The 24,177-nt window shown below is 39.8% G+C and overlaps 2 long non-coding RNA genes across 2 annotated transcripts in view; both read left to right on the top strand.

Annotated features, from left to right (window-relative positions):
• LOC140908686 (uncharacterized) overlaps positions 1 to 10,421 on the top strand; it is a 107,432-nt gene extending 97,011 nt beyond the window's left edge. Inside the window, exon 3 of the long non-coding RNA XR_012157955.1 lies at positions 10,341 to 10,421. This is a non-coding gene — a long non-coding RNA (uncharacterized LOC140908686). The remainder of the gene's footprint in view (positions 1 to 10,340) is intronic.
• Positions 10,422 to 10,461: 40 nt separating this feature from the next.
• LOC144930409 (uncharacterized) lies at positions 10,462 to 18,803 on the top strand. The gene is made up of 3 exons (XR_013635545.1): positions 10,462 to 10,534; positions 13,620 to 13,747; positions 18,695 to 18,803. It is a non-coding gene; the product is annotated as an uncharacterized LOC144930409 (long non-coding RNA).
• Positions 18,804 to 24,177: the final 5,374 nt, after the last annotated feature.

Genomic DNA, 24,177 nt, shown 5'->3' with positions numbered 1-24,177 from the left:
AGCATTATGGCCATGCTCTCTCCTGCCACCAGACCCACCATCCACATACCTCTCTGCAGAGGGCAGTGGGAAGAGTTAGCACTGGGTAGCTTTTACCAGCCTGGCACTGCTCCTGCACCAACTAAATGCTAGCCTGGGTTTTTGAAATCCTTACTGTGCACAAAGGCTCTCATAGTGACATGCTGGGGCAAAGGCAGGGTCAGCATCTGATCCACTCTATTTACTTTGGTTATTCTAGTCTTTATGAGGCAGGCAAACTTTTTGGCCTGAGGGCCACATCGGGTTTCCAAAATTGTATGGAGGGCCAGTTAGGGGAGGCTGTGTCTCCCCAAACAGCCAGGTGTGGCCCGGCCCCCATCTCCTAGCCGACCCCCCGGCTTCTCACCCCCTGACAGATCCCCCGGGACTCCTGCCCCATCCAACCCCCCCATCCCCTGATGGCCCCCCTGGACTCCTACCACATCTACCACCCCCTGCTCCCTGTCCCCTGACCGCCCCTGAAACCCCTGCCCCTGACTGCCCCCTGCTGCCCCATCCAACCCCAACTCTCCCTCCTGACTGCCCCCCCATCCGGGGACCCCTGCACTATCCAACCCCCCTGTTCCCTGCCCTCTGACTGCCCCGACCCCTATCACACCCCCTCCCCCTGACCATCACCCCCAACCCCCCTGCCCTCTATCCAACTCCCCCTCTGCCCCCTTACCATGCTACCTGGAGCACCAGTGTCTGGCGGTGCTACAACCGTGCCGGCCAGACCGGGGCTCTGCAACAGTGCTGCCCGGCCGCCCAGAGGATTGCGCCGGTGGCGCGGCATGCTGAGGCTGCGGGAGAGGGGGCACAGCGGGGGAAGTGCTGGGGATGAGCCTCCCAGGCCAGGAGCTCAGGGGTCGGGTAGAAGGGTCCCACGGGCCATAGTTTGCCCACCTCCTGATTAGAATAATACAAAAAAGTTTTCTAGTATTCTCAAGTCTTTCCAGTATAACTATACTTTTATCAAGAGGCTTCCTTTTGATTAATAGGTAACTTTTTCTTCATTCATTTGGTTCTGGAGATTTTAGGTTCAAGTCTGCTGATTGGAGCTTTGTATAAATCATACCGAGCTCTGGCACTGCCTGTTTAGTCTAATACTGCAAAACATTGTAATCTTTTGTGTCATAGTCTAGATTTGAATTCCCTCTCTTTTAAGGCTCAGACTCACATCATCATAGAGAGATTTCATTTTGATTCAAACTTTGTAGAAATACCAAATCAGAAAAAAGTGATACTTCACAGTCTCCGAGTAGAACATTTTAAAGTTGTTAATAATGTATTCATATTCCCCCAAGGTCAGGCTTTTAGTGAAACAGTGGGAGGATTTTTATGTTTCAATATCTAAATAGAGAAATAGGAGCTGGTTATGATTAATGTAATTTCATGAGAGTATTGGTTTTTAGTAAATGAAAAATCCAAATAAAAATTTCAATAAAAATATTAATAATGATATGGAAATTTTCACAAAATATTAACAATTTTGACTGCTGACAATTTTTCAGTCTTTTTTTAAAATGCCAAAAAAATTATCCATCTCTAAATTGCATTTGATAATACAAATGGTACTTTCTTCAAATGTGTGTAGCACAAAATCATGACTGCAAAGATTTTTCCATGCATTCAATGTTATATTAAGTGTTATATTTCCATAGGACCAAATTTTATCCATTGATAACTACACTGGAATTATGCCAGTCTGACTGATTTTCAGTCTTTATATATGGAGCTCATATATGGTTTTGATCATCCAATAACCATTTATGTTCAAAAATGGATTCAGACAACAGTGGATTTGTGATGGTTTTTGTTTATTTTTTGGAGAAGCTAGAACATAGCTTAACTCATTTAATTCAGAAACAAATATTTATCCTGGGTAATTAGGAGAGCATCAAATTAAACTCATGAAAACAAAAACAGATAGGAGTGAACTGGATTAGGCTATCAGCACTGAATTGTTAATTGAGCTATGCAATTAGGGATTAGTTTAATTACAAAAATATTTTCACTTAATTAACTGAAACTTGATCTTTCTCAGAGTAAAGAAACCACATTTTGGAATTAGTTTTAAAACAGCTATGAATGTAAAATTATTAGATGAACTGCTGAAAATTAGTGATGACGTGATATATGTTTTTTGTAGTTTGAGAGACTAGTGAAACTGAAATTATGAAAGTATTAAAAGTATCTGAACAGTTAATTCACATACTGTCCTTCATTTCCAGACTTCATCCTGTTTACTGCCTATTGTATATTTTTGGTCCTTGAGCACAGCTCCTAGCTACCAGTTATTTCATTTAAATTAAAAGCAAGCTCTTCCTTGGTAGTGCCTTTGGGACGCTCATGCTGCAATACATTTGCTTCTTTCTTAAAAAAAATATAGATTAAGTAAATTCATATGAGATGTAACATATGCAGTTTCCTAAAGTACATTATTTTATCCATAAATGCTTCAGAAATCTTAACATTTTATTTGAGGATAGACAAAATAAATGGACTGAAATCACATTAAAGCATAGAAGGTTAGAGTGAGCTTTCACTCTTCTTTTTTTTTTTTTGAGGAATATGCATCTCAATTGGAGAGGAGAATTGGTTGTATAAATAGAATCCCTGCTGTGATTTCTATTAAAAATAAAAATGGTTTTGTTTTGTTTAGTAACTGTATTCATATAGGACACTATATGGTGTGATCGTAACCTACTGTGTGCTGCCCAATGTGCTTCTGGATGTATCAGGTATGTCCACTGACAGTGGAATATCATTAGAGTTTGGTAGTAAAACTGATGGAGATTAGCAGGGAGTCAGTTAAACACAAACAATTGTGTTCATTTTTATTTTTTCCTCCCCAAACATGTATACAACCAGAAGATGCTGGGAAATAAGTTTCAGTTACTCAAAGTAATGTTTGTGAAGTTTCTCTTTGCTCTGCAGGAAGATCTTTTTTTTCCCCCACTGATGTTTTCTTTTTAAGACACTGTGATTTTAGTTGATTGAAATAATTTAAACAAGATTTAACTGAACCCAGCCATTGGTATTCTCTATAATTACTTTTATTATCCTCTCTAGACACTAAAGTCACTTAGTTGTTAAGTATTCTGTGTACACATTAGAGTTTATTAACTCAAATCATCTACCAGTGGACTATGGTTTTTGTTGTTACACTGGCTGTCCAAAGAATTTTTGAAAGACCGATCATTGCTTTGGGTGGCTAATTACACAACATCTAACACTAAAGAAACTTCATTACAATCATCAATGCCTCCCTTTAATAGAAATGTGGGGCCCGTCTTGAGAAGCCCAGACCACCTACCAGGGGTGAAAGTAAGTCAAGTGACTTACTGGTACTCTGGGGCCAGCTCTGGCCCCCGGAAAGGGCGGGGCCTAGGGCAGAAGGGGTGGGGTTGAGGGGGTCAGAGCCAGCCACAGCCCACCCTGTAAGGTAAGTGCCCCCCCACGGGGTAGCAGCAGTAGCCCAGGACTCCAGGGACTATTTAAAGGGCCCGGGGCTCCCCTCTTCTACCGCCATGGCCCTTTAAATAGCCGCCAGAGCCCTGGGGAAGCGGCGGGGCTCCAGCGGCTATTTAAAGGACAAGGGCGGCAGAGGCAGCTGGAGCCCCGGCCCTTTAAATAGCCCCTGGAGCTCCCGCTAACCCAGGGCTCCGGGGGCTATTTAAAGGGCCCGCGGCTCCCCTGCTTCTACCGCTCCAGTCCTTTAAATAGCCGCCGGAGCCCTGGGTTAGCGGGAGCTCCAGGGGCTCTTTAAAGGGCCCGGCTGGTAGAAGCAGGGGAGCCCCAGGCCCTTTAAATAGCTGCCGGAGCCCTGCAGCCGCTACCCCAGGACTCCAGCAGCTTTACTGCTGGGATCCCCAGGCCCTTTAAATTGCCCCCTGGGGAAGCCGGGCTGCCTCAGTACGGTGCACCAGCTCTTGCTGGTATGCTGTACCAGGGCGTACCGTCTTACTTTCACCTCTGCCACCTACACTTTCTGTTGAATTCACTGGGAGTAGCTTGTGCTCAGCACCTTTGAGGTTTGGGCATTTAACATTCCATTAATATCTATGCATAGAAAAAGATCATGAAGCAAATCTATCCAGCTATTGGTACCTAGCTATTGCCCTTTCTATTTAAGCCTTGGATTGTCTGAGTTTTTAAAAATATTTTCCTGCTGTACTTGCAGGTTGTATCAATGTTTCATTTCACAGTAAAATTACATGTTGCATAAGAAAATTCTCCTCCCTTCAGTTCATCTTTCTTGGATTGAGTTTATGCTTATTTATTCTTCAACATTTCCCCCCTTTCAACAGTTGAATAGCATCCACATTTTCTGTTCTCTTTACCAGTGCCATGCACAATAGTTCAGTTTGCATCTGGGAAGGTGTCCAGAAGGTTTTGATGGTGAATGTCAAAGGTTCATACTTATGAGTGAGGTTCAGGAGGATGTCCTTCCTCCCCCAGGTCTCTTATTTTTTACTAATGTGTAAATTGGTGCAACCTGGTATATTGTAATGACCCCAAAATGTTGCTAATAATTCTCTGTTGATGAATATTTGTGAAGATGATTATCTTTAGAACACCTATATTGTGCACATCCTGTAGAAGGATATGGTACATGCTATATGTCAAAATAGATCCATATAGTCTAAGGTCACAGGGGATGATTGGATCATCTACAATGACCTCTTGGACCAGGGACCGGCAACCTTTGGCACGCGGCCCATCAGGAAAATCCGCTGGCAGGCCAGGACAATTTGTTTACCTGCAGCATCCACAGGTTCAACCAATCGCAGCTTCCACTGGCTGTCGGAAGCAGTCCCTCAGTCCGCGCCAATTCCCGCAGCCTGCATGGGCCTGGAATGGCGAACCGCAGCCAGTGGGAGCTGCTATCAGCCGAACCTGCAGATGCTGCAGGTAAACAAACTGTCCCAGCATGCCAGCAGATTTCCCTGATGGGCTGCGTGCCAAAGGTTGCCGATCTCTATCTTAGACCATTACATTTCACCCAACCACCCCGTACTGAACCCAATAATTTGTGTTTGACTAAAGCATGTCTTCCAGAAAGGCATCTAGACTTGATCTGAAGTCCCCAAAAGATGGATAATCCCCACTTCCCTTGGTAGTTTGTTCCAGTGATTAATCACCTTCACTGTTACATATTTTGTTCATTATTTCCAATTTGAATTAGAGTTTGGCTTCAGCTTTCAGTCTCTGGATTTTGTTATGCTTTTCTCCACTAGATTTAGTACCTGTTAATTTAGTACCTGCTAGTCACCTCTCAATCTTCTTTAGAAAACATATGGCTCAGAGTTCAAGTTCTGGAAGTGATAGAATAAAGGACTCAAGGCATTGTCTCCAACGTCTCACCAAAATTCCCTTTATTGATCTGATTTTTCAAACTTTCCATCATATATGAGTGTTCAGGTGAAAAAGCACCAGTCCTGCTTTTTTCACAGAAGATGTTGAATACAGGAAATTGTAACATAGCAGAATACTGAACCAAGTGACAAGTTAAATCATTAAATGACTGATGTGCTGCAGTACTGAGTTATTCCTGTAATGTTCTGGTACTTGTCCCCAACTCTTATTTGACTCAACAAGCAGAATGGATAGAGCTATGATGGTGTGAAAGTATGCCTCACCTCACAGCCTGTGGGTGCAGCTGCTGTCTCAGTTTCCTCACTTAAGATGGTCTCCCTTGAGCCGGTTAGATGACTGACCCTCTGACCAAATAAAAAACACTTTCCTTTCCAGGGTAACGAAAAAGAAGACACCATTCTTTGCCTCCTCTTCCCAGGTAAGTATTGTATGTGTGGTCTTCTCCGCTTGCCACAAAGGAGTGAAGAGGGACTCTTCCAGTCCTTTGACATTCCCAGGCCACATCTTCCTTCCTTATTCATCCCCCCTGGTAGCAGGAATTTCCACGCCACCACTGGTGATGCGCTAGGGGTGTCTGTATTCTTCTACCAGCCCTGGGACCCTAAAACTTGAAGCACCAGTTTACCGGAAACTGCCCTATGCTACTTCTCCCTGGGGAACTTCCTATATTTACCTGTCTCTTCCTAGACCTTCTTCTTGGTCCTTTCCCAGGAATCTGCAGCTCAGCCACTTCTCTGGATCCTTTTCAACAGGGCACCACCTTACACAGACCTTTGTCAGAAGAGAGTCTCCCCAATAAGCAACTTCTCTCCCCCAGTGCCTCCTTAATCTGGAGAACAGTATCTGTCTTCCACATACTACATACCCTTTCTCAGCAGGTTTTTCTCTCAGCCTACAGTCCTTGTGTGATCTGGGATGAAACCAGTTACAGTTGAGAGCTAGAACCTCAACCCTTCTTACAGGTCCAGCTCACACTGTGACAAAAAATTGGTTGACAAGAAAAAAAAAATATTGACCAAACAATCTTCCCCTCTCTAGAGGAATACAGGCCCAAATGCTCAAAGGTATTTGGGCTCTTAACAATCACTGATATCAATGGAAGTTACAAGCCTAAATACATTTGAGGAGATTGGCCATAGTATCTGTTAAGGGGATGCAATGACCAAGGGGAGAATTTTCTTGGGACAGTGGCTGAGTAGGGTCGGCATATAAAAACATGCACTGGCCCACACGCAGCCCCTGAGAGAGGGAGCATGGTTTGGGACAGGAGTGGGAGCAGCTCAAGAGTTCAGTTATTCTGGGTAGTGGAGCTCTACTCTTTGGGTTCCCTTTGGGAGGAATGATTGAAGACATGGTAGTGCTGTGCTGTCTACTTCAGTTATGGCATGTATGTTGATCAAAAGCACCTGCTGTCAGCTCTGTCTAAAGCTGAAGGGAAATTCATTATGATAAGCATTGAGATGTAGCCTCTATCTGTTTCCAAAAGTAAGTCATCTTTGAGTGCTTCTAGGGTACAGTATAATAAAGTATAACATGCTCAGTTACTATGGTGATGAGGAATAGAACATTTTCAGCCAGGGTTTCACTGGGCATTCTCTTATGCTAGAGGGAAAAAATAGTATTTCCTAAAGCAAATGGCCCAATGTTTTCACCTTACTGAAACAAATAGTTCCAGTGAAGCCAAAGAGCGTAGGTGAGAGTTTAGCCCTATATCTGCAACCTCCATTTTACTGCAAAATATTTGTTCTGGCAGCTGTTTTCTATGTAATATAAATCAAGTGGGATCATAGAATCATAGAATATCAGGGTTGGAAGGGACCTCAGAAGGTCATCTAGTCCAACCCCCTGCTCGAAGCAGGACCAATTTCCAGTTAAATCATCCCAGCCAGGGCTTTGTCAAGCCTGACCTTAAAAACCTCTAAGGAAGGAGATTCCACCACCTCCCTAGGTAACGCATTCCAGTGTTTCACCACCCTCTTAGTGAAAAAGTTTTTCCTAATATCCAATCTAAACCTCCCCCACTGCAACTTGAGACCATTACTCCTCGTTCTGTCATCTGCTACCATTGAGAACAGTCTAGAGCCATCCTCTTTGGAACCCCCTTTCAGGTAGTTGGAAGCAGCTATCAAATCCCCCCTCATTCTACTCTTCTGCAGGCTAAACAATCCCAGCTCCCTCAGCCTCTCCTCATAAGTCATGTGTTCCAGACCCCTAATCATTTTTGTTGCCCTTCGCTGGACTCTCTCCAATTTATCCACATCCTTCTTGTAGTGTGGGGCCCAAAACTGGACACAGTACTCCAGATGAGGCCTCACCAATGTCGAATAGAGGGGAACGATCACGTCCCTCGATCTGCTCGCTATACCCCTACTTATACATCCCAAAATGCCATTGGCCTTCTTGGCAACAAGGGCACACTGCTGACTCATATCCAGCTTCTCGTCCACTGTCACCCCTAGGTCCTTTTCCGCAGAACTGCTGCCTAGCCATTCGGTCCCTAGTCTGTAGCTGTGCATTGGGTTCTTCCGTCCTAAGTGCAGGACCCTAAACTTATCCTTATTGAACCTCATCAGATTTCTTTTGGCCCAATCCTCCAATTTGTCTAGGTCCTTCTGTATCCTATCCCTACCCTCCAGCATATCTACCACTCCTCCCAGTTTAGTATCATCCGCAAATTTGCTGAGAGTGCAATCCACACCATCCTCCAGATCATTTATGAAGATATTGAACAAAACTGGCCCCAGGACCGACCCTTGGGGCACTCCACTTGATACCGGCTGCCAACTAGACATGGAGCCATTGATCACTACCCGTTGAGCCCGACAATCTAGCCAACTTTCTACCCACCTTATAGTGCATTCATCCAGCCCATACTTCCTTAACTTGCTGACAAGAATACTGTGGGAGACCGTGTCAAAAGCTTTGCTAAAGTCAAGAAACAATACATCCACTGCTTTCCCTTCATCCACAGAACCAGTAATCTCATCATAGAAGGTGATTAGATTAGTCAGGCATGACCTTCCCTTGGTGAATCCATGCTGGCTGTTCCTGATCACTTTCCTCTCATGCAAGTGCTTCAGGATTGATTCTTTGAGGACCTGCTCCATGATTTTTCCAGGGACTGAGGTGAGGCTGACTGGCCTGTAGTTCCCAGGATCCTCCTTCTTCCCTTTTTTAAAGATTGGCACTACATTAGCCTTTTTCCAGTCATCCGAGACTTCCCCCGTTCGCCACGAGTTTTCAAAGATAATGGCCAATGGCTCTGCAATCACAGCCGCCAATTCCTTCAGCACTCTCGGATGCAACTCGTCCGGCCCCATGGACTTGTGCACGTCCAGCTTTTCTAAATAGTCCCTAACCACCTCTATCTCCACAGAGGGCTGGCCATCTCTTCCCCATTTTGTGATGCCCAGCGCAGCAGTCTGGGAGCTGACCTTGTTAGTGAAGACAGAGGCAAAAAAAGCATTGAGTACATTAGCTTTTTCCACATCCTCTGTCACTAGGTTGCCTCCCTCATTCAGTAAGGGGCCCACACTTCCCTTGGCTTTCTTCTTGTTGCCAACATACCTGAAGAAACCCTTCTTGTTACTCTTAACATCTCTGGCTAGCTGGAGCTCCAGGTGCGATTTGGCCCTCCTGATATCATTCCTACATGCCCGAGCAATATTTTTATACTCTTCCCTGGTCATATGTCCAACCTTCCACTTCTTGTAAGCTTCTTTTTTATGTTTAAGATCCGCTAGGATTTCACCATTAAGCCAAGCTGGTCGCCTGCCATATTTACTATTCTTTCGACTCATTGGGATATTAGGTTGCTCCTTGTAGGTTTCGTTGCATCACATACACACATTTGATGACTATTATGTGTATGTTAGTAAGTGTTTCAGTGAATGCTACAGACAGTGGGAGCACAAGATAACAAGCAGATGGTTGTGAATCACATGATGGGGGTTCATCATGGAACAGGTGAGGCCAATGAGGTCCATCAGCAATTTGTTCTTGGCCCTACACTATTTATCATTTTATCAGTGACCTGGAAGAAAACATAAAATCATCACTGATAAAGTTTGCAGATGACAGAAAAATCAGGGGAATGATAAATAATGAAGAGGTCAGGTCGCTGATTCAGAGCAATTTCGATCACTTGGTGGACTGGGCACAAACAGTAGGCGTACATCTAGGAACAAAAAAATGTAGGCCATACTTATGGGATGGGAGACTCTATCCTGGGAGGGAATGACTCTGTAGAAGACGTGGGAGTCATGGTGGAGAGTCAGCTGACCGGGAGCTCCCAGTGTGAAACTGTGTCCCAAAGAGCTAAGGCGATGAGAAATGCATAAACAGGGGACTCTCGAGTAAGGTTCAAGTGGTTATTTTAACATGTATTTGGCACTGGTATAACTACTTCTTGAATACTCTGTCCAGTTCCAGTGTCCATAATTCAAGAAGAATGTTGATAAATTGGAGTAGGTTAAGAGAACCACCATGAAGAATGATTACTTTTAGAATGCATGGCTCATAGTAATAGACTGAGGGAGCTCAATGTGTTTAATTTAACAAAGAAAAGGGCAAGGGTGACTTCATTACAATCTGTAAGTATCTACTTGGGGAACAAATACTTAATAAGGGGGTTTTAAATCTAGCAGAGAAAGATATAATACGATCCAGTAGCTGGGAGTTGAAGCTAGACAAATTCAGACTGGAAATAAGAAGTATATTTTGAACGGTGAGAGTAATTAAACATTGGAACAATTTATCCATCACTGACAATTGTTTTTTCCAAAAGATATGCTCTGATAATTATTTTTGGGAAGTTTTATGGCCTGTATTGCAGAGTAAGTCAGATTAGATTATTACAATGGTCCAAGGATCTGGCCTTGGAATCTTGGATGGGCAATGATCTCAGTACACCCACTGACTAACTTTTTTGTTTCATTTAGGTGCATTTTGTGAGGAGCCCCTTGAGCCTTGTACTTCTCAACCATGCCTGAATGGGGGGATATGCCAGAATAATGAGCATGAATATGTTTGTGAATGTCTGGCTGGATTTCTTGGCCATGACTGTGAAAAAGATGTCAATGAATGTTCTTCAAGGCCATGTCAGAATGGAGCTACATGCATTGATATGCCAAATGTAAGTCTAAATGTCATACAAATACACTAGTCCATAAAGTCAAAACATTTAAACTCTAATAATATGACTGTTTAAATACATTTTTCATACTGTATAAGAATAATTCATAAAATATTTTCTATGTATATGGTGCTTATAAAACAGAAACATTCCTAGTTAAAAAAGAACGCCATCACTTGTACTTTTCCTATGTTTCCTATCACTTGTTTAGAGTTTAGTTAAGGAATAAACAAAATAGTTTAATTTCATTTTAATCCCTGCAAAACAAAAAATGTCTATATAAAACATACTACATTTCATATTGTTTTCTTTGTGAGTGTGGTGTTGTTGATTTTTGGTTTTGTTTGTAATTCTTTTTTAAAAGCTGTCTTTCAAACTGTAGTATAAATTTAGGAAGAGCAGGAAAATATTTGATATAGGAGCATATCTTGATTGGCATTATCTCAAATCTCTATGTTCTTGTTCTCTCATTAGTGTACTCATGTGAAGATTAACAATAATTTAGGAGTCAAGATATGCAAAGAAAAGTGTTAGAGCTTGTTAATCATTGTAATTGTATATTGAATGTCTGTGGTACACACACACACACATATACATATGTAGCTGAATAAATATCTCATACCTATTTGTCTAAATATCCTGTACTTTTAGGGTTTGAGTCTTATATGAAATGTATAAGCACATACTCGTGCATTCTGTACAATCAATTATTTATGAGGTGCAATGCAGTAGTTTATTTTATATGTGTATACAATTATATGTTCATATGCACAGAATCATAGAATCATAGGACTGGAAGGGACCTCGAGAGATCATCTAGTCCAGTCCCCTGCACTCATGGCAGGACTAAGTATTATCTAGACACTTCTGGCAGATGTTTGTCTAACCTGCTTTTAAAAATCTCCAATGATGGAGATTCCACAATCTCCCTAGGCAATTTATTCCAGTACTTAATCAACCTGACAGGAATATTTTCCTAATGTCAAACCTAAACCTCCCTTGCTGAAATTTAAGGCCATTGTGTATTGTCCTATCCTCAGAGGTTAAGAATAATATTTGTTTCCCAACCTCCTTGTAACAACCTTTTATGTACTTAAAAACTGTTATCATCCTCCCCACTCCGCCCCAGTCTTCTCTTTTCCAGACTAAACAAAACCTTTTTTTTTTTCAATCTTCCCTCATAGGTCATGTTTTCTAGACCTTTAACCATTTTTTGTTACTCTTCTGTGAACTCGCTCCATTTTGTCCACATCCTTTCTGAAATGTGGTTCCCAGAACTGGACATAATACTCCAGTTGAGGCCTAATCTGATCCCTTACCACAATACTCTTTCCTAGGCAGTCATTTCCCATGTTGTATGCGTGCAACTGATTGTTCCTTCCTAAATGGAGTACATTGCATTTGTCCTTCTTGAATTTAATCCCATTTACTTCAGACCATTTCTCCAGTTTGTCCAGATCATTTTGAATTTTAATCCTATCCTCCAAAGCACTTGCAAGTATCCGTCCCAGCTTGGTATCATCCGCAAAAGATTAAGATCAGAATAAAGCTCTGTGCTGATGCTCCTATAACTGACTGTGAAGAAACAATTTTGCAAACACTGCCTACTCCCCTAGAAGAAACCAAAATCAAAACAAATGTAAATAATACCCTATTAGAAATATAAAGGTCAGAATGTCAATATCAATACATTGTTTACTATAAAATGTCTTTTTCTCCCTACTGGGTAAATAGTAGATTACATTAATTGACAGCTGTCTTTCAAACCCACTGTACTTGGTTCATGATGAGAGAAAGAAAAAATGTCAAGTATCAGAGGGGCAGCCATGTTAGTCTGTATCCACAAAAACAACGAGGAGTCCAGTGGCACCTTAAAGACTAACAGATTTATTTGGGCATAAGCTTTCGTGGGTAAAATAAAGTGGGGTTTTTACCCACGAAAGCTTATGCCCAAATAAATCCGTTAGTCTTTAAGAAAAAAAAGGTATAAGCTATTTCCTTTCATGAATTAGATATTGTGACATAGTTCCTCCTCTACCTTGGTGGGTCTCGCGCTTATTGGCGGATATGCTCGCCTTGGAGTTTCACGGCAGCCCTCAGTTTGGCCGTTATCATGAACCCACAGTCCAGGTCAACTCCTCCTGTGTCTGACCAGGAGTTGGGAGGATCTGGGGGGAACCCGGGCCCGCCCTCTACTCCGGGTTCCAGCCCAGGGCCGTGTGGAATGCAGCTGTCTAGAGTGCCTCCTGGAACAGCTGTGCAACAGCTACAACTCCCTGGGCTACTTCCCCATGGCCTCCTCCCAGCATCTTCTTTATCCTCACCATAGGTCCTTCCTCCTGGTTTCTGATAATGCTTGTACTCCTCAGTCCTCTAACAGTATGCGTTCTCACTCTCAGCTCCTAGCGCCTCTTGCTCCCAGTTCCTTACATGCACACCACGAACTGAACTGAGCTCCTTTTTAAACCCAGGTGCCCTGATTAGCCTACCTTAATTGATTCTAGCAGCTTCTTGATTAGCTGCAGGTGTTCTAATCAGCCTGTCTGTCTTAATTGTCTCCAGAAGGTTCCTGATTGTTCTGGAACCTTCCCTGTTACCTTACCCAGGGAAAAGGGACCTACTTAACCTGGGGCTAATATATCTCTCCTGTAGCCATCCAGCCTGACCCTGTCACAATATCTACTGCTCTTTTTGGAGTTGTTCACCATAACTGTTTGTATAGCTTATACCGGTAGACAGAAACTTTCACACATGAGCAAATTTAGAAGAAGAAAAAACGTACAAACTAAAATTCTCCTTCTGCTGGAGCCAATAGTGAAATCATAATGCCAGGCAAATTCAGAGCTGGTACAATTCCAGTTAGGAAACTCATTCCTGGTGTAATCTGTATTTGGAGGCATTCGGGCCTGCTTCCCCTTTCTTAAATTATGACTGTAAACTACTTGAGGCTGGGACTGACTTTTATGCTGCCTTTGTATAGTGGGGCTCAGATCTAGTCGGGACTTCAACTGCAATAGAAGGAAAGAATTTCTGAATTGCCTTGAATGTGACAAATATTTTTTTCTAATTTCTCTCACTTCCATAGGATGTGGCATGTATCTGTTTGCCAATGTTCACTGGCAAGTTCTGCGATAGTGTGTTGGGACCATGTGAGTTATCACCTTGCTTAAATAACGCTACTTGTGTAGATCAGCAGCAGAGCTATTATTGCCGGTAAGATAAGAAATTAATTTATTACAGTACTTCATTGGATCACTTCATGATATGCAGCTGATTGCAGAAATAAATCCTGAGTCACAGAGGGCAAAGAAAACTATAAATTTTCATATTTATAACTTTCCCCTCATTTTTTGGTGCTGTATGATATGAGGTTTAGCAATTTAAAAATGAAATGCCTGAAAAAAAATCCTAAAAGAGATCTAAAGCCATGGAAGAAGTTATAAATTGTTTCATCATGAATTCAGTAAGATAAAATAAATAAATCTTGACACACTGGAGACTAGTGAGACAATTCAATTTCAGAGATACCACTCGTGTTCAATGTGTATGATGATAATATTATCTTTCAAAAGGATAAGATGAGCATGTTCATTCCTAATTCATAGATCTACGTTAGTAGTTCTCAAATGGATCCTTTAAGCAGCATATTAAAAATAGTGCTTTATTTAAATAGGGCTATGATAAAAAAGCATCCATTTGCAAATGACAGATGTGACCCAAATATATGGACCTATAATTCCAGCCATTTTAAATAGCTTTATGGCTATTTTCTCACACCATTAAGAATTACAATTTGTACTCTTCACACTTGCTTGACTTTTATCTGGCTGCCTTAAAGTAGGTTCTGCTGAGCATTATTCAAGTGCAGTAAACAACCTCACAAATTTTGGGTATTCATGAAAGCTGAGAATTAAAAGCTGTGGTACATAAAAGCCTGAAAATATACTATGAATTAACTTAGAATGGGCATGCACATAAAAGATGTATAGTACACAATGCTTTAGTCCATCAGAAAAGATTCACAGCTGAAAAGTTTAAAATATATTTGTGGAGCTTGAATATAACTTTCCAAAAGAGGAAAAGAGCACATAATTGATACATAGTTCTTGGAAGAGCTAGCAAGTTGTGATGAATGGGACACACACTGTGCACATTTGTTCACCAACAGCTAGCATCAAGATGCTGTTTAGAAATCACTATTTCATATACAATCCCTTACACAGTATGCCCATGTTTCTAAATCTGTGTGAATGGATGCTGGAAGCTTACATTTAAAAAAAAATGACTATAAAACTGAATTATTACCAAAATTTAGGTTGCCTGTTTAAAATAATTGTCTCTGTGGTTTCTTATGTGTGTTATGATCAGATTAAAACATGTGACATGAAAAAGCAATTCTGCGTAACATAGACAAAGAAAAATAACAATGAGAGAGGCCCAACAGCTGAAACAATCTCCCTCAAGTGAACTTGTACACTTATATGGGTATAACAGTCACCATCTTGGCCATTACAGTCGAGCTTACATCTGGTACCTCCAGATCTAGAAGCATGAATCTCCACAGACTGAGATAAAGAGCTGCAGCTGGAGTCCATAACAGCCTCACATTCTTTGTGGATTGAGAACAAAGGGGGACAAATAACTTTCTCTCACTAAGTCTTCCTTTGCTTAATGTTTTGTATCTTGTTCCTGCTCTCAGTTTCATGTCCTCTTTCATGGTGCCCTCCACTCTTGGAACAAGTAAAGCTTCTGTCTCTCCATCCGTTCTATGAAGGATTCTAGCTATGATTACTGTGTGTCTCTATTTGGTCTATGCTGTATGCTTTTAGACTGTCATTTCTTCAAGACTGGCTTGGTACAGTTCTCTATGGTACAGTGCTGTGTAGTCACAGCAAAAGAAATATATTAAAACAGGAAAAGTAATCATATTTCAAGCAAGAAGATATGGATTCAGTTCACTTCAAGTTTGGGGTGAAGGTTTGGGCTTGTTTACATTTTGTCTGAAGTACTCCATCTATCCTTAGTAATGAATGTCAGACACTCTAGATTATGGTTGTGTTTAGTCACACTACAGAATCCTAGGTGTTCTCATTCAATATATTTGCAAAAAGAAAAGGAGTACTTGTGGCACCTTAGAGACTAACCAATTTATTTGAGCATAAGCTTTCGTGAGCTACAGCTCACTTCATCGGATATATGAAGTGAGCTGTAGCTCACGAAAGCTTATGCTCAAATAAATTGGTTAGTCTCTAAGGTGCCACAAGTACTCCTTTTCTTTTTGCGAATACAGAGTAACACGGCTGTTACTCTGAAACCATTCAATATATTGTTACTACCTATTACACTATTACTTTGTGTAACAAGTAAAATACATGTGATACCCACTTGTCTTACACAAATACACTATTACAATTAATAGCAGACTTGACCCTTTTGTTTCAGTTTTCTGGTTTTTGCTGTCAGTGCTTCATTTAGCTCTACTCACACTCAAGTTGTTTTCTGCCTTTATCCATCACACTCTCAGCTTCTATCAACTTACCCCTTCTTCTCTTGGAAAACAGCTGTTTTCTATTCTAAACATATAACCAAACAGGCTCAATTTAATTTTCTTCACTTCAGCTATGATATATGACTACCTTGTATCCTAATTCCATCCTTTCAGTCTTTATATCACATAGAACTTTACACTAAGAATCTAATAGTAGTATTCTTTCTTAAATGTCAAAATTTAAAGTGAATTCAAATAGTCAGTGAACAAGGGTATCCATCACAATAGATTGTGATTGTTTACTTTGTATCTGCTTCTATTATCCATGTTATCCAGGATAATAAAAAGTCATAAATATAGAAAAGAGTGTTTTGAGAATATTTGTTTCATTACTGCTATCTTTCCAACTTTATGGCCAATTTTCTTCCTGTCTGTTTATTTACACTTCCTTTGTCTCTTATTGGCTTGCCTGTTTGAAAGCCTGCATCACTAGGTAAATTGGGCAAAAAGAGAAATTGCAAAAGGCAGCTTTAAAAATAGGTCTAATTAGTTAACCTATGGCCGTTTTGTAAAATAACTAGGCCAATTATATTGACCTAATGATGCTGTGCAGCTTCTAGGCCAATTAAATTGACCAAGGGAAGCTGTGCAACTCTCACCTGATCTAGGATCATAATTGGAAGCAAATCAATAAAATAAGTTCTATAATAGGACTGTTCTTTGAAAATAAATCTGTTACAAAAAAATAATTGCTGATAAAGGTACACATGACAATCTGCTTCAACCTTAAATGGAATACCTTTCAGTGCTGACAAATTAAAAGGAAGGGAAAAGAGTTCACTGGTTGTTATTTAGACTTCAGCCTTGGATAGTTACCACAGAGTGATATTTACTTTTTTCCTTGTAGTTAGAAGGGAATGTAAGTAGTAACTATGTAGTATGTTATTGAACAAATGGAGTGAATGCACCAACCATTTTACAAACCTCTTTGTAGACACAAACATTAGACGGGAAATCTGGTAAGGACAGACTTCTTTGCCAGAGTTCCAGATCTTGATGTTTGAAATACTGTAATGTGTAATATGGAGGGTCTGTTTGTTTTGATAGTGATGTTTTTGTTTTATTATTGTCAGATTTTTCTGAGGTGAGGGGGAGGTTTTGGACAGGACTTTATTTGGGCAGGCTGCTCTTTTATGTGAAAATCCTACTGAGTTTAATAGAGAAAGATTAACTGCCTTTCAGAATTTTTTAAACCAGCTTATAGAAATCAGTATAGCAGAGTGTTCCTATTAAATTCTCTAGGCTGGTTTTAGAATTCTATAGAAAGGATATATTTCTCTGTTACATTCTATAAGTTAAAAGAAACAGAATGTATTACTAAGTAAGGCCTGGCACTTTTTTTTTTTTAAGTTTGAGAACTAGGAGGAGCTTGATTGTGTCCTCCACCTGTCAGGAGGCACAGCCAAGGAGAAGTGGTGACAAAGATGGCTCTATGGCATATTTACTGTTTCCAGATTCTGGGCTATACAAGGGAGCAAAGTAGCCCCCAGTATAACTCAGAGCAGTTTCCTAACTTCTTCCTATGGATTGCTTTGCAGCTCAGAATTGCAGGAGCATTCTTCATTTCAACCACTCTGTCATTGCCCACATATATTCCCTCCCACCCCTGCCATACTTTGTCACCAGGAGCTGCTGCTAAGCATGTGTATAAATGCTTGCAGGAGTGGATTTGACAGGAATTACATATACATCAAAGGAAGAATATCCCTTTCACCACTTAAGAACGTTTTGATAACCTGGCTTTTATATATTGTACACTGATCATTTGAGCCAGATTCGCAATTCTTAAATATTTACTGGTTCTGCAATATTTGGCTGTCTCTCTTGAACAATGCTAACTTAATATGAATTTAACTCCCATTCTTTTTCAATATGAAAGGGCTTTAAAAAAAAACTGGCAGAAAAGAAAAGATAAGAAAAGAACTTTACCTTACTAGTGACAAGCACTGACGGTGAGCCAGAAGAACTTCACAGAGCTTCCTATGCCATGACAGAGCTAACCATTCCTTCATTGGCAGAACATTGAGCTGACAAACGGACACAGAGCAGAATGCTAGTTTCCTTTTTAAAAGAAAATGTACCATTAGAATTAAACAAATACAACAGCAGTCATGCTTTATCCTCTGCAGAGGCTCCCCACATTTTCTTCAAACTCAGATTTCTCATTATTGACTATTGTTTGCTAATCATCAGTGTGTAATGACTGTGTTCCCTGTTCTAAATCTCATTTTTCATCATTTTCCCCACTATTCAGTAATAGACTCATCCATTCTAAAAGCTTTCCAAATTTGTATATATAGTTTACTGTTAAATATCAGCTTAGCTCAAGGTTTATTTTATATTTAAGTACCCAGAATATATTAAGCTCTGATATAAAAAAAAGCTTTTCTTTTAATGAATGTTTTTTTTTTATTCTGTGCAGAAGTGAAAATATCCAGAATCAAACAACTGATTGTTAGTTGCTTGGAAACATGTTTTATATATTGTTTTTTAAATAACGGATAAGGTCTGCTTAGTTACTGGAAGAACATATTTAATCGAGTTTTGGAACCTAATTAAATGCAATTAACTTGAAAATCTGAGTCTTCTAAAATACACTGGTGTATTTGCAGCTGCTTGCCAGGATTCACTGGAAAGAACTGTGAGGAAGCAATTGACTACTGCAGGCTGCTGAGCATCAACTGTCTGAATGAAGGATTGTGTCTCAATATAATTGGAGGATTCAGTGTAAGTAATTTAATATATGGTAAACTAATTCAGTACTTCAAAATATAAAAACTTCAGCCAACCAGAACTTGAAAAGCATTTATTATTCTAGAGAGAGGAGAAACACATATTTATGTGTTTGTTATTTATTTAAATAAATAATTGAAGAAGGAGTAACTTTAATAATATGGATTTTCTTTTACCACTTTTCTACTGGAATTATGTTTTGGGCTGTATCAAGTAAGTGGACTGGACATTATTTTTATTGTAAAAAATATATATAGATATTTGTGATCTAGTGTTGCAAAGCCACACAGATAACAGTCACATTTAATTAGAAATAATCACTTAGTTGAACAACTTTTTTATTATTAGCATTCATTATAAATGTTGTGGTGTAATACTTAAACTGTAGTGTGAAGACATTGTACATAACTTAGATTAAAGCAACAATTCTGTGTGCCTTGATACTGATGAGATTTTCAATTTTACCAAGCTTGTGTTAGGCATAGCTCAGGAGAGGGGAGAGAAAGGTGGCTTTAAGGCACTTTTTCATTACACTTTACCATAGGACCTGAGAAACCTCATTTGGAGCAGATTAGAGTAACCATATATTTTTTTTTCAAATTGGGCAAGTGATGTAAGTTATAGAGGTGTATATGAGGAACAGGGGAGGGAATGTGGTAATGCCCCTCTCCCCAACATCACCTTCAGGGGATGTAGCCCTATGATAGTCTACCAAAAACAGTTGTAGTGGCACCAAACCCCCTGCAGTCAGCAGGCATGGGCCGTCTCTTCTTGGGCACCTTGTACACATGTTCGTGGTGATGGAAGCAAATTTTTAAAACTCCAAGTAATACTCGTCTCCTCTCCCATTTCCAACCCCATCTCAACTGTTTCAGACCTACCCTTTTTCCCCACTAACCATCCTTCAAAAAATCCCTCTGCTTGCACATCCTGGAGCCATTCCAAGTCCCTGCGAAGACATGAGCCATGTGTCCGCTAGGAAATTGTGCCAGGTTAAAAAATTGCTTTAGTGCCAGGGTGCCCAACCTACCACCCATGGGCTGTGCATGACCCACCAAAGCTTTTCATGAGGCCTGCGATGGGGCTTGGGCTGTCAGTCCTGAGGTGGAAAATCTGTTTGGCCCACACAAGGTTGTGCTTAGGTTTATGGGCCCTTCTGCGTAATAAGGTTGGGCCCCACTGTGTTGGAGTGTTTTAACAAACATGATGTTGAACAATACTGATGCCCAAATCCTCAGATATTTAAGGTCCTAACTTCCATTGATTTGAGTGGAAGTTAGGAGGATAATACCTTTGAGGATCTTGGCCTTAGTGCTTAATGAACACATGGATAAGTCATGTTTAAAAATATGTTAGCTAAGCTTAACCATAACCAGCCAACACATTTTAAAACATGATAGTCTCTGCCAACACTATGGTTAAAATGTTATTAAACATCAGTAGTAAAAAAATCTGTGAGTTAATACAATTAACATAATGGTAGGGGCTCTGAAGGGTTCACACCTCTCTCACATGAATCACATACTTGAAAAAACACAGCAGCCAAGCTAAGTCACTCTTAGCTTTTAAAAAAAACTTCATTGAGTACACACTATTTAAAATGGCCCCAAAGCACAGAATAGGTGAGTGGGAATCACATATCTAAATCTCCATTCCCTATAATGAGAATCTGTCTTAATCATGATAACAGATTAACAAAACAGAAATATGGGGTCCAGTCTTGTTCCCGCTATAGTAAACAGAGGAAGAAAAAGTGCTCAATGATTTTAAAGGTTTTTGTTTGTTTGTTTTTTGTCTACTGATCAATTTATCTACATACAGAAGGAAGGCAGGAACACAGCTTTTCTCTCCTTTCAACTGTTTATTTCCCGTGTCCGTTTACATCTGGCAATAAAATAAATTACAATATAAGGATTAGAATATAGAAGTAGCTTAATTCATCAAAGTGAATACTATTCATGGTAGAAGTGCAGACATCAAAGTGAATACTAAGCAAATATCAAGAGACAAGAAAAAAAGAAAAAGAAAGCTTTCCTTTTAAAACATATGTAAGCAAACATGTGCCCAAAGATACATGTTTTTATATGACAGTCCTAGAAAATATGCTTTCAGGACCAATATAACAACACAGGGTATATGGAAAGAGAAAATAATGAAACTTTCAAAACAGATACAACTAAATGAGCTGGAAAAACAAAAGGTTGAAATTCTTTGTTTAAACTTTAATGCTTGACAGAAATGACGAAGTTCATGCCTGGAAAACAATATGACATGCCTTGGGGATTGACAGATAATGCTGGTAAGACAAAGTGAGGGAAGTGTGAAGAAGAGGATTAAAGAATTTGGCACAAATTACTGGCATTTCTGTTAAGTGTGCTGAAACATTGTGCTGAAACATTGGTACATGAACACACACAACTGAGGATTAAAAATCCTAGTCCTTTCCTTTGAATATCAGTCTCTGGTGTGGCATCTTTATATCAAAAGTAAGCAGCTGTACATACCAGCTTTCAGGGTTGCTTTCTCTTTGTGTTATCCATAGTCATTTATGAATGCTGTCCAACAATCTTTTGTTTAGGGATTTTCTCAACCTTGCTTCACTTTCTTCTCCAGATGGTATCTATTCATTGGGTAACCCACACACAATATATTATAAAATATATTCATAATAGTAAGAGATAATTTTGATGTGTGCTCATTTACATATATTTTAAAAGCATGGAGGCCTTGTGACACATGCAATCTACAGTATATAGTTGAAAGAAATTATATGTATCTCAAAATAAATCTCTCTGAAGATTATATTTGTTTACTTACACTGCTCTATTACATTAAGTAAAGGGCAGTACTTATCTCTACTGCCTGAGGAGGAGATGAGGAAAGGAATTGTGGCTCTCCAAGAAACTCACAATTTCCTCCATGCTTCTCCAGGACTTGCTACATGTCTACACCAGGAGTAAATGACTTTCCCCTCCTGGCTACCTCAGTTCTGATGGCTGCCATGTAGGCTAAGGCTCTGCTTATTGATGTGGGATGCAATCAGTAAAGAATTAAAGGATGGCAATTTAATAATGCCAGTCAGCATAGTTTTACAAAAAATAGGGCATGTCAAAGTTGGTTTAGTGGGGTTTTGTTTGTTTGTTTGTTGTCTTTTGGATGAGCTTGGTTGTGTTGGCAGGCTGGCCAAAAAAAAATCCGGTTGAAACAGTTTTCAGTTGGAATTTGATGATTCGTTGAACTAGAAACATTTCACAGAACTGGTTCACGTTTGATGATGTTCCAAGAGAAAATTGCATGTTGTGCAGTTTTCAAAACCTGCTTGATTTCTTACCAGCTCAACCATGCACCTCTTTGGCATCCCACATGCAAGACTGCCTCACATTTGGGGATCCCAGGGCTTTCAGAAAACACATCTCCAGGGACACCCACTGAGCAGGCTGCTCCAGAGCTGGAACTCCCTTCCATTTTGGGAATTTTGAAATGTTTGCTTTTCATTCCAAATCAGAACCAAATCAAATTTCAAAATATTGAAATCCTCCAGACAACAGAATTACCTTTCTCTGGTCTGCTCAAGTTTTGAGCTAATATGCTTTGACTTTTGTACGGCATTTGACTTGATGTTCTAATTTAAAATCAAATAAATTCATGAAAAAAATAGCACTGTACAAAATCATTGTAGCCAGTATTTATATGGATTAAAAACTAGTTAACTCATATTAAAAGATATCAAATAGGAATTGTAAATGTGGAATCATCATTCTATGTCGGTATTTCCAGTGGGGTCCCTCAGGGATCTGTCCTTTGTCCCAGTGCTATTCAATATTTTTATCAATTATCTGGAAGAAAATATAAAATCATTGCTGGTAAAATTTGTAGATGACACAAAAATGGACTTAGTGGTAAATAATCACAGCAACATGTCAGTTATGCAGATAGATCTGGACTACTTGGTAAGGTGGGCTAATTTGAACATGCATTTCAATACAGACAAATACAAGGACATACATCTAGGAATAAAGAATATAAGTCACACTTACGAGGTCAGAGCGTATCTTTTGCTAGTCACTGATGATAAGAATGACTTTAAGGTCATGGTAGACAATCAATTGAACTTGAGCTCCCAGTGTGATGTGTAGATTAGAGAGCAAACATGATCCTTGGGTATATAAGCAGAAGAATATCAAGTAGCAGCAGGGAGGTGGAATTACCCGCAAATACAGCACCAGTGAGACCATTACTGGAATACTGTATCCAGTTCTGGTATTTACTGTTATAAAGGATGCAAAGCTCAAAAGAATTCAGAAAAGAAAAACAGGAGTGATTCAAGGTCTGGAAAACATGTCTTATAATGAGAGACTTAAGAAGCTCTATCTTTTTAGTTTATCCAAGAGAAGTTTAAGAGATGACTTGATCACAGGCTACAAGGGGAAGAGATTTCACACAGTGAGATGGCTTTTTGATCTAGCAGAAAAAGGCATAATAAGATACAGTGGTTGGAAACTGAAGCAAGACAAACTCAGGCTAGAAATAAAGCGTAGATTATATGTGAGGGTAATTAACTATGGGACCTAATTAATCTAGGATTGTGATGGTTTCTTCACCACTTGAAGTCTTTACATCAAGATTAGGTATCTTTCTTGAAGATATGCTTTATCTGAAACAGCAGGTATAGGTCTGATACAGACATTTCTGGGTGAGGTTATGTGCATAGTATGCAAAAGATCAGACTGGATGGTCATAATGATCCCTTCTGGTTTAAAAAAAAAACCTATGAATCTGTGATTCTTATTCCCTGTCTATTCATTTATCACCTGCCTGCTGTGGTTCAGTGTTCAGCCTTACCATAATATATTTTTCTTTTTAATGGACATTATATATGGCACGAGTTCTCAGCCCGAGGGACACAACATCCATGAAGGTTGCAAACCGGTACAGGAAAATCACAAACAGCTTACCTTTGTTTATAGCTAGACTGTAAGAGGGATCCTGAAACTTTTTTCTATTGTAACACAGGGTCACTGTGTGTGGAAAAGGCTGAGAATCACTGCTATATCACATGCCTTAAAAGTAAGATAAAAGCTATTATCTATTTTTGGGGTGGAAGAGAGCTTTAATTTCACTGCAAATGATTATGTGCAGAAATATTCACTGCCTCAAAATATTTGATATAAACCTTGGAACAGCAAATCTGTTGCATCTCTAAAATAGTATTTAATAAGTTGAGCCCTGAAAAGTGTATGAGAGAATGAACTGGGCAAAGCTTCTCAGCAAAGATTTTTGCAGATCACTGATGAAGATTGATTTTAGCAGGAACAACAATCAGTCTGTTTCCACAGTACTTTGAGAACTAGAGTGGCTCACT

The sequence above is a fragment of the Lepidochelys kempii genome, chromosome 3, assembly GCF_965140285.1.
Source record: "Lepidochelys kempii isolate rLepKem1 chromosome 3, rLepKem1.hap1, whole genome shotgun sequence".
Classification (NCBI taxonomy): Eukaryota; Metazoa; Chordata; order Testudines; family Cheloniidae; genus Lepidochelys; species Lepidochelys kempii.
This window is presented reverse-complemented; position numbering and strand designations above follow the sequence as displayed.